The sequence below is a fragment of the Hordeum vulgare genome, chromosome 7H (assembly GCF_904849725.1).
Source record: "Hordeum vulgare subsp. vulgare chromosome 7H, MorexV3_pseudomolecules_assembly, whole genome shotgun sequence".
Taxonomy (NCBI): Eukaryota; Viridiplantae; Streptophyta; class Magnoliopsida; order Poales; family Poaceae; genus Hordeum; species Hordeum vulgare.
The window spans coordinates 584,882,693-584,892,135 of NC_058524.1; positions in this window are offsets into that span (position 1 = coordinate 584,882,693).

A 9,443-nucleotide genomic window follows, 5' to 3' on the forward strand; every position below is an offset into this window, starting at 1 on the left:
GACCTCCGGAATAATGAAGAATGCAAGGTTGAGCCAAATATGAGAATTAATTCGAATAGGTCTTGGACAAGGGATATGACTGATAAAAATCATACTTATGTCATAGTTGAAAGAATTAAAGATCTCCGGGAAAAGATTAAAAGAGCCAGGAAAGATCCTGGGAAAGAACCTGTGGGTTATGGGCCCACTCAAAGAAACCACCGTTGAAAGGATTACTTGCAAGAGAGATATTGCACCGTTATAAATGACAACTAGATGAGGCTGAGCACCTTGAACTAAATGAAAGAATTGAAAACAAGAATTTCTGAAATATCTTTAACACTCCGGATAGAAAGAGAGAGGAATTAATAACAAGATAGGCTGATAAAAATTCCCAACATAGGAAAGAATTACAAGGATGAATGGATATGATGAACACACATAACTGAATCAAATTCACCGGTAAGGATGACAAGAATGAAAAAATATGACACGAATCTCCTGAGAATCTTCACAACGAATCACCGGCTACGAAAGGAAGAAGAGATAGCGAAAGCACAATGAAATGAATGCGCTTGGATAAAATCCAATCAATGAAGAAAAGGGTGTGAGGGCGGGGAAAAACAAAAATAACTTGAGACAGATGAGATGAACTCCAGAATAAAACGAGAGAATGATCTTGCAAAAATTGGAGAGGATTGAATCCACTTGGAGAGAAACACACCGGTTGAAAAGAATTGATATAACAACTCCGGTTGACGAGAATTGATAAGACAATTGATTAAGCAGAAGGATTAGCATTCACATCAAAATAAGACAACACCTCTTGGAAAGGTCTGAAATCACCACTTGACATCGAAGCAACTTGAATTACCATATTCAACAAAACAAAGTATGATGCTTGTGAAACAAGCCAGAACAAACTCATGAGAAAGATTTCGTCCGATATTTTCATGGACAGGATCACACGGGCTCGATTTTACAGTAGCCATCAAGTGCAAGGCAGTGCACCCGACACACGAAGCGTCCCCGAGTCGTAGCAAGCTACAAGGACTCTTTACGACACAACTTGTACCGCTGTAAGTCGATCGTGAACAAACGAATCCACTAGATGTCGAACCCCAACCTAACATCATGCATTTGTTTGAAGATTCTCCTATAAGCAACTACTAGAATTCCCACCTATGAATTCCCGAAATATCTGGTCATGCAATCTGGTACACGGATACAAGGAGTAATATCACACAACTCCTATACTAACCCGTCACCTGTATCACATCCGTCAACACACGACCAAAATCTCGGACCTTCATCTACAACAGACCCTCGTGATCACAACGATACAAAGTATGGCAGTACTCCCGAACAATCTGCACCAGTACTGGGGACATCGGGGTTATCTCGCCACTACTAGTATTGAAGCAATTACGAACATCCTTCGTACTGAGATACTAAGAAATCTGAATGATAACGATGTGCTCAAGAATCCACTGGAGCTCAACTCCCCTGAAACTTAAAGCAGATAGGAGGCACCAAGACAGAACTCCGTCACATCGACATCATATAGATCTCAAAAAATATCCACGTGATCCTAAAAAAAATTTGAGTGAGAAGAGGAGTAGAATTAAAATATTACATCAAGATTCCTCACCAGAGCATAGAAGAGGAGAAAAAAGAATCCTACTCTCCGATATATAACTAAGACTCAAATAGTTTTTTTTCACTAGACTCGACTCGGCCAAGTTCGATCAATCAAGGGGGCTCCTAGGTCGGTAGTGCTCTGATACCAACTTGTCACGCCCAAGATACGACCCTATCCTTAATTTGGCACGAAGGCCTCGTCAGGGATAGAAGCGCATCTCGTCGTGTCGCAAGAATGGATATCGTTACAAGTACATGTACCGAAAAGATGAGATATAAATAGAGTTGGCTTACACTCGCCACAAGCTACATCAGAGTCACATCAGTAACTTACATAAACATCAAGAGTAAGAGCAGGGTCCGACTACGGACGAAAACAAACGAGAAAAATAAGAACGACGTCCATCCTTGCTATCCCAGGCTGCCGGCCTGGAACCCAACCTAGAACGATGAGGAAGAAGAAGAAGAAGCAACTCCAAACGTACAATCAACGCGCTCGCGTCCAGTAACCTTTACCTGTACCTGCAACTGGTGTTGTAGTAATCTGTGAGCCACAGGGGACTCGGCAATCTCATTTCCAAAGGTATCAAGACTAGCAAAGCTTATTAGGTGAGGCAAGGTTAAGTGGTGAGGTTGCAGCAGCGGCTAAGCATATATTTGGTGGCTAAACTTACGAGTACAAGAAAATAAGAGGGGGAAGATCTACGCATGACGGACGTGAACTACTGTTGATCAAATGAATGATCCTGAACACCTACCTACGTCAGACATAACCCCACTGTGTCCTCGATCGGAGAAGGAACTCACGAAAGAGACAGTCACGGTTACGCACATAGTTGGCAAGTTTTATTTAAGTTAACTTCAAGTTATCTAGAACCAGTGTTAAACAAAGTTTCCACGTTGCCACATAACCGTGGGCACGGCTTTCCAAAAATATTTAACCCTGCAGGGGTGCTCCAACTAGTCCATCACAAATTACCACAAGCCGCATAGAAATCCTCGATCACGAAGCTCGCGATCTCGTCGAATTCCCTAGTGGAAAACCTAAACTATGAGTTTACCCAAAGCACAACCGGAATCCCGATGCACAAGATATCTCGTCAAAGGTAAAACTAATCCAGCAAGGCCGCCCACGTGTCGATGAACCCGATAGGAGCCATGTATCTCGTTCTCAGGACACGACGGATGGAAAAGCCTACAGGTACCAAACCTCGAGTTGCCCCGTGGTGGCCCCGCAGTCTGTCCTGTTGGGACCAACACCATCAGCACTGGCCCCCCTGTTTATGTAAAATTACTCCTCGGGTAGCGCTAACTCCCCATGCATTTCAGTGTTAACAAATTATTATGTTGGGCAAATGTAGAACCAAAGTTGGGCCTTGCCAGACCAGCTTTAATCTAAAACGAATTATCAAGGGGGTCCCCATAACAACCCCGATCGTGTTAGGAGCGCTCAATTATGGAACATAACACCGGTAGCCAAAACTAAGGGGGCAAAGGTGGAACAAAACACGAGGCTAGAAAAAGGCCGAGCCTTCCCCCTTTTACCAAGTATATAGGTGCAAGTAGCATTAATATGGTGATATGACAAGGAACCCATGCTTTCACATGGAAGCGACTGCAACTGCAACTAGCAACGCTCACACAAGGTTAAGCAAGCGGTATCATAGCCAATCAGTGGTTTGCTAGGTTGAACAGGTTGAAGGTTTTCATGGCATTATTGAGAGGCTGATATTTAACATGTGGTAGGCAACGAGACATAAACAATAGAAGCGATAAAACTAGCATGGCAATGATAGTAATGGTATCTGGGGAAATGGTCATCTTGCCTGAGATCCCGCTTGGAAGAAGAATGCCTCCGTGAAGCAGACAAACCGATGTAGTCGAACGGGTCCTCACAATCCGACACGCTTGCGGAACTCTAACGAGACGAAGGAAACCGGAAACAAGAATCAACACACAATATTCACCACACGATGCACAACACAAATGATGCATGTGCAGTTGAATACATGCAAGTCACGGCATGACAATTCACACTATCAAACACTACACATTAAGTGAAGTACAATATGCAACGAGTTGCAAATTGACGAAACTCCACATATGAATTATTTAGTTCACTCCCGGTTATTTACACGGCAATATTAATGTTTTCAAACATGCACGAGGTGAAGCGGAAATTATACTACCTATCTAGACATTTTAAATGAGGTCGGAAATGACATATAGCACCTCCAAGACGACCTCACATGTTAATTTGCAATTCTGTCCAGATCTGAATTAACACATTTAATTAGTTGTTAAACAGCAAAACTAATAGGTTCACGTGATTCTACGCATCATTACAAGCAATTTACACATAGCGATCATCTCCAACGGAGCTACGGTTCAAAAGATACAAGCACCGCAAGATATGATGGCATGTATGCAATATGTGTGCCACGACGGCTACGAGTACTTCAAAACATACAAACAGCAAGAGAAAATTAAACTACACGAGATTCTAAGCAAGTTTCATGTAGGACACGATCAAATCGGAGCTACGGTTCAAAAACTACGAGCAAAACAAGACAACACTACAATCTGCCAAAATCAGCCACACAGCATCTTCTACACCCCACAACTACGAGCTACACAACTCCGATAAACTCAAACAAGGCATGACACGGAAGAGGGCAAGAAGCACTACTACAAACAACTAACAACAACTAGCATGGCAGCAAGTAACACTAGGAAAATAAGACACAAAATAGCATCTCACACACTAGTTCAGACTTAGTGAAAATTACACCTCATGAAAGTGCAGTTTTCGATCTGAAGCCATATTGACAGCAGAAAAACCTATAACTACAGGACTCCAAATGGCATGCAAATTTACAGCATGCTAGATAAACACAAGGGCTACAACTTACTCCATTGGACCAACCTCAAAAGAGCTACATATCAAAAGATACAAGCAAGACAAGACAGCAACAAAATATAACAGATTCCAGACTTAGAAATATTTCAGCTCCTCCAAATCAGCACTATTGCAAGCAACTTGAGAGCAATCAAACCACACCTAAACATGCATTTCTATTGCAACCAAAAATACCAGGGGCTAGACAAAACATCCAAGAACAACTCTCTAGTTGACAACTCCTTCAAACGAAGCACGGAATAAATCCTACGAATTAAACAAAAGGGCATGGCCAAATATTGCACGACCTAATTTACTCAAAAGCTAAAACTAATAGCACAGAAAATCACATGGATTTTTCTACCCCGGAAACATATAAAATATGTGGGGTTGCAACTCAAAAATAATACCACACATAAATGCGAGAAAATAACCTATATACGGGAAAATAAACTAGCGGTAAATCCCTACACGCAAAAATACGAGTGACCACTCTAAAATACATGCAAAAATGATTCCTAAAACATGGACATTTATACTACGGCATTCGGGCTATCCGAACACGCGCGGAAAAGATAATACGGGCTATATTCTATTTGGACAGCACACTAATCTATGTATTTGACACGTTAAACTACGTCAAATAAACATGCAAGTTGCACCAACGTATTCTACGCGCAAAACTACGTGAGATCCATATTTAAAACGTTCCGATCCGATGCACGGTTTAGAAACTACACACGTTCTAAAATCTAGCAATTTTTCTGGAATAAATATATCCGAAAAATACTAATTATCTAATGGGCCGAAACTACACATGGGCATACAGGGCAAGGCGCAGGACACTATTAAATGCACATGGCGGGATTAGGGGCTGCTCACCCTAGCTGGGCTCGGCCCAGGACGGCGAGGTGGCAGCAGGCCGGAAGGAGGAGGCGGTGGGCCGGCCGATCTGGAGAGGAGCGCAGGCTCGGGGGAGACTGGGCCTCGGGGGCGCCTGGCCACGGTGCTGGGCCGAAGGGGTCGGGTGACTGGGCCAGGGAGCCTTGACGCGGCCCAACGCGGGGCGAGGTGGCGCTGGTCAACGCGGGGCGAGGCGGGGCTCGTCTCCTCGTCGTGCTCCTCGAGCACGAGGACTCCAGCACCGAGGGAGGTGGCGGCGCATCCCTAGAGGGACTCCGGCGGGGCGAGGAAGGCGGAGATGGCTGGAAAGGGCAGATCGGGACGAGGGCTGTCGGATCTGGTGAGGAAGGCCGAGGGGCGGCGGCGCCGGATGTTGGGGCGGCGGCCCATGGCACGGAGGTGGCCGGAGGTGGTTGGTAGTGCAGCCAAGGGCGGCGCGGCTGTAGCTCCTCACGCGGTGATCTGCGGCGGCCTGCGGCGAAGGAGGCGGCCAGCGGGGCTGCCCGCGGTGGCCGGCGAGGCTCAGCGGCTCGAGGGATGGCCGGCGGCGCTGGGCACGGGAGGCAGCATGGGGGCGAAGAGGGTTTCAGGCCTGGCGGGCCAGCCGTGGGCTCGCGGGCCCGACGGTGCAAGGAGGAGGTGGGAGGAGGCTGCGGGAGGATTAGGGTTAGGGTAGGTGGGGCGCGGAAAACGAGGCAGAGGAGGGGGCTGTCTCAAAAAATATGATGGAGGGGGGTATTTGTTGGAATTATGCCCTAGAGGCAATAATAAATATTGTTATTATTATAATTCCTGTACCAAGATAATCGTTTACTATCCATGCTATAATTGTATTGAATGAAGACTCATTTACATGTGTGGATACATAGACAAAACACTGTCCCTAGCAAGCCTCTAGTTGGCTAGCCAGTTGATCAATGATAGTCAGTGTCTTCTGATTATGAACAAGGTGTTGTTGCTTGATAACTGGATCACGTCATTAGGAGAATCACGTGATGGACTAGACCCAAACTAACAGACGTAGCATGTTGATCGTGTCATTTTGTTGCTACTGTTTTCTGCGTGTCAAGTATTTGTTCCTATGACCATGAGATCATATAACTCACTAACACCGGAGGAATACTTTGTGTGTATCAAATGTCGCAACGTAACTGGGTGACTATAAAGATGCTCTACAGGTATCTCCGAAGGTGTTCGTTGAGTTAGTATGGATCAAGACTGGGATTTATCACTCCGTGTGACGGAGAGGTATCTCGGGGCCCACTCGGTAATACAACATCACACACAAGCCTTGCAAGCAATGTGACTTAGTGTAAGTTGCGGGATCTTGTATTACGGAACGAGTAAAGAGACTTACCCGTAAACGAGATTGAAACAGGTATGCGGATACTGACGACCGAATCTCGGGCAAGTAACATACCGAAGGACAAAGGGAATGACATATGGGATTATATGAATCCTTGGCACTGAGGTTCAAATGATAAGATCTTCGTAGAATATGTAGGATCCAATATGGGAATCCAGGTCCCGCTATTGGATATTGACCGAGGAGTCTCTCGGGTCATGTCTACATAGTTCTCGAACCCGCAGGGTCTGCACACTTAAGGTTCGACGTTGTTTTATGCGTATTTGAGTTATATGGTTGGTTACCGAATGTTGTTCGGAGTCCCGGATGAGATCACGGACGTCACGAGGGTTTCCGGAATGGTCCGGAAACGAAGATTGATATATAGGATGACCTCATTTGATTATCGGAAGGTTTTCGGAGTTACCGGGAATGTACCAGGAATGACGAATGGGTTCCGGAAGTTCACCGGGGGGCAACCCACCCCGGGGAAGCCCATAGGCATTGAGGGTGGCGCACCAGCCCTTAGTGGGCTGGTGGGACAGCCCAAAAGAGCCCTATGCGCATTGGAAGAAAAATCAAAGAGAAAAGAAAAAAAGGAGGAGGTGCGAAAGGAAAGAAGGACTCCACCCACCAAACCAAGTAGGACTCGGTTTGGGGGGGGAGACCTTCCCCCTTTGGCTCGGCCGACCCCCTTGGGGCTCCTTGAGCCCCAAGGCAAGGCCCCCCCTCTCCCACCTATATATACGGAGGTTTTGGGGCTGATTTGAGACGACTTTTCCACGGCAGCCCGACCACATACCTCCACGGTTTTTCCTCTAGATCGCGTTTCTGCGGAGCTCGGGCGGAGTCCTACTGAGACAAGATCATCACCAACCTCCGGAGCGCCGTCATGCTGCCGGAGAACTCTTCTACCTCTCCGTCTCTCTTGCTGGATCAAGAAGGCCGAGATCATCGTCGAGCTGTATGTGTGCTGGACGTGGAGGTGCCGTCCGTTCGGCACTAGATCGTGGGACTGATCGCGGGACGGTTCGCGGGGCGGATCGAGGGACGTGAGGACAATCCACTACATCAACCGCGTTCACTAACGCTTCTGCTGTACGGTGTACAAGGGTACGTAGATCACACATCCCCTCTCGTAGATGGACATCACCATGATAGGTCTTCGTGCGCATAGGAAATTTTTTGTTTCCCATGCGGCGTTCCCCATCACTGGTATCAGAGCTAGGTTCATGCGTAGATGTCTTCTCGAGTAGAACACAAAAGTTTTTGTGGGCGGTGATTTGCGTTTTGCTGCCCTCCTTAGTCTTTTCTTGATTCCGCGGTATTGTTGGATAGAAGCGGCTTGGACCGACATTACTCGTACGCTTACGAGAGACTGGTTTCATCGCTACGAGTAACCCCGTTGCTCAAAGATGACTGGCAAGTGTCAGTTTCTCCAACTTTAGTTGAATCGGATTTGACCGAGGAGGTCCTTGGATGAGGTTAAATAGCAACTCATATATCTCCGTTGTGGTGTTTGCGTAAGTAAGATGCGATCCTACTAGATACCCATGGTCACCACGTAAAACATGCAACAACAAAATTAGAGGACGTCTAACTTGTTTTTGCAGGGTATGCTTGTGATGTGATATGGCCAACGATGTGATGTGATATATTGGATGTATGAGATGATCATGTTGTAATAGATAATATCGACTTGCACGTCGATGGTACGGCAAGCGGCAGGAGCCATAGGGTTGTCTTTATACTAACGTTTGTGCTTGCAGATGCGTTTACTATTTTGCTAGGATGTAGCTTTAGTAGTAATAGCATGAGTAGCACGACAACCCCGATGGCGACACGTTGATGGAGATCATGGTGTGGCGCCGGTGACAAGAAGGTTGTGCCGGTGCTTTGATGATGGAGATCAACGAGCACGTGATGATGGCCATATCATGTCACTTATGAATTGCATGTGATGTTAATCCTTTTATGCACCTTATTTTGCTTAGAACGACGGTAGCATTATGAGGTGATCTCTCACTAAAATTTCAAGACGAAATTGTGTTCTCCCCGACTGTGCACCGTTGCTACAGTTCGTCGTTTCGAGACACCACGTGATGATCGGGTGTGATAGACTCAACGTTCACATACAACGGGTGCAAAACAGTTGCACACGCGGAACACTCGGGTTAAGCTTGACGAGCCTAGCATGTGCAGACATGGCCTCGGAACACATGAGACCGAAAGGTCGATCATGAATCATATAGATGATATGATTAGCATAGGGATGCTTACCACTGAAACTATACTCCACTCACGTGATGATCGGACTTGAGCTAGTGTAAGTGGATCATGAACCACTCAAATGACTAGAGAGATGTACTTTTTGAGTGGGAGTTTAGCGATTAATTTGATTAAGTTAAACTCTAATTATCTTGAACATAGTCTAAGTCCACTTTGAATATATTTGTGTTGTAGATCATCGCTCATGCGACAGTCACCCTGAATTTTAATACGTTCCTAGAGAAAGCTAAGTTGAAAGATGATGGAAGCAACTTTGTAGACTGGGCTCGTAATCTTATGCTAATCTTACAAGCTGGGAAGAAGGATTATGTCCTTAATGTTGCGCTAGCAGATGAACCACCCGCTACGGCTGATCAGGATGTTAAGAACGCTTGGTTAGCACGTAAG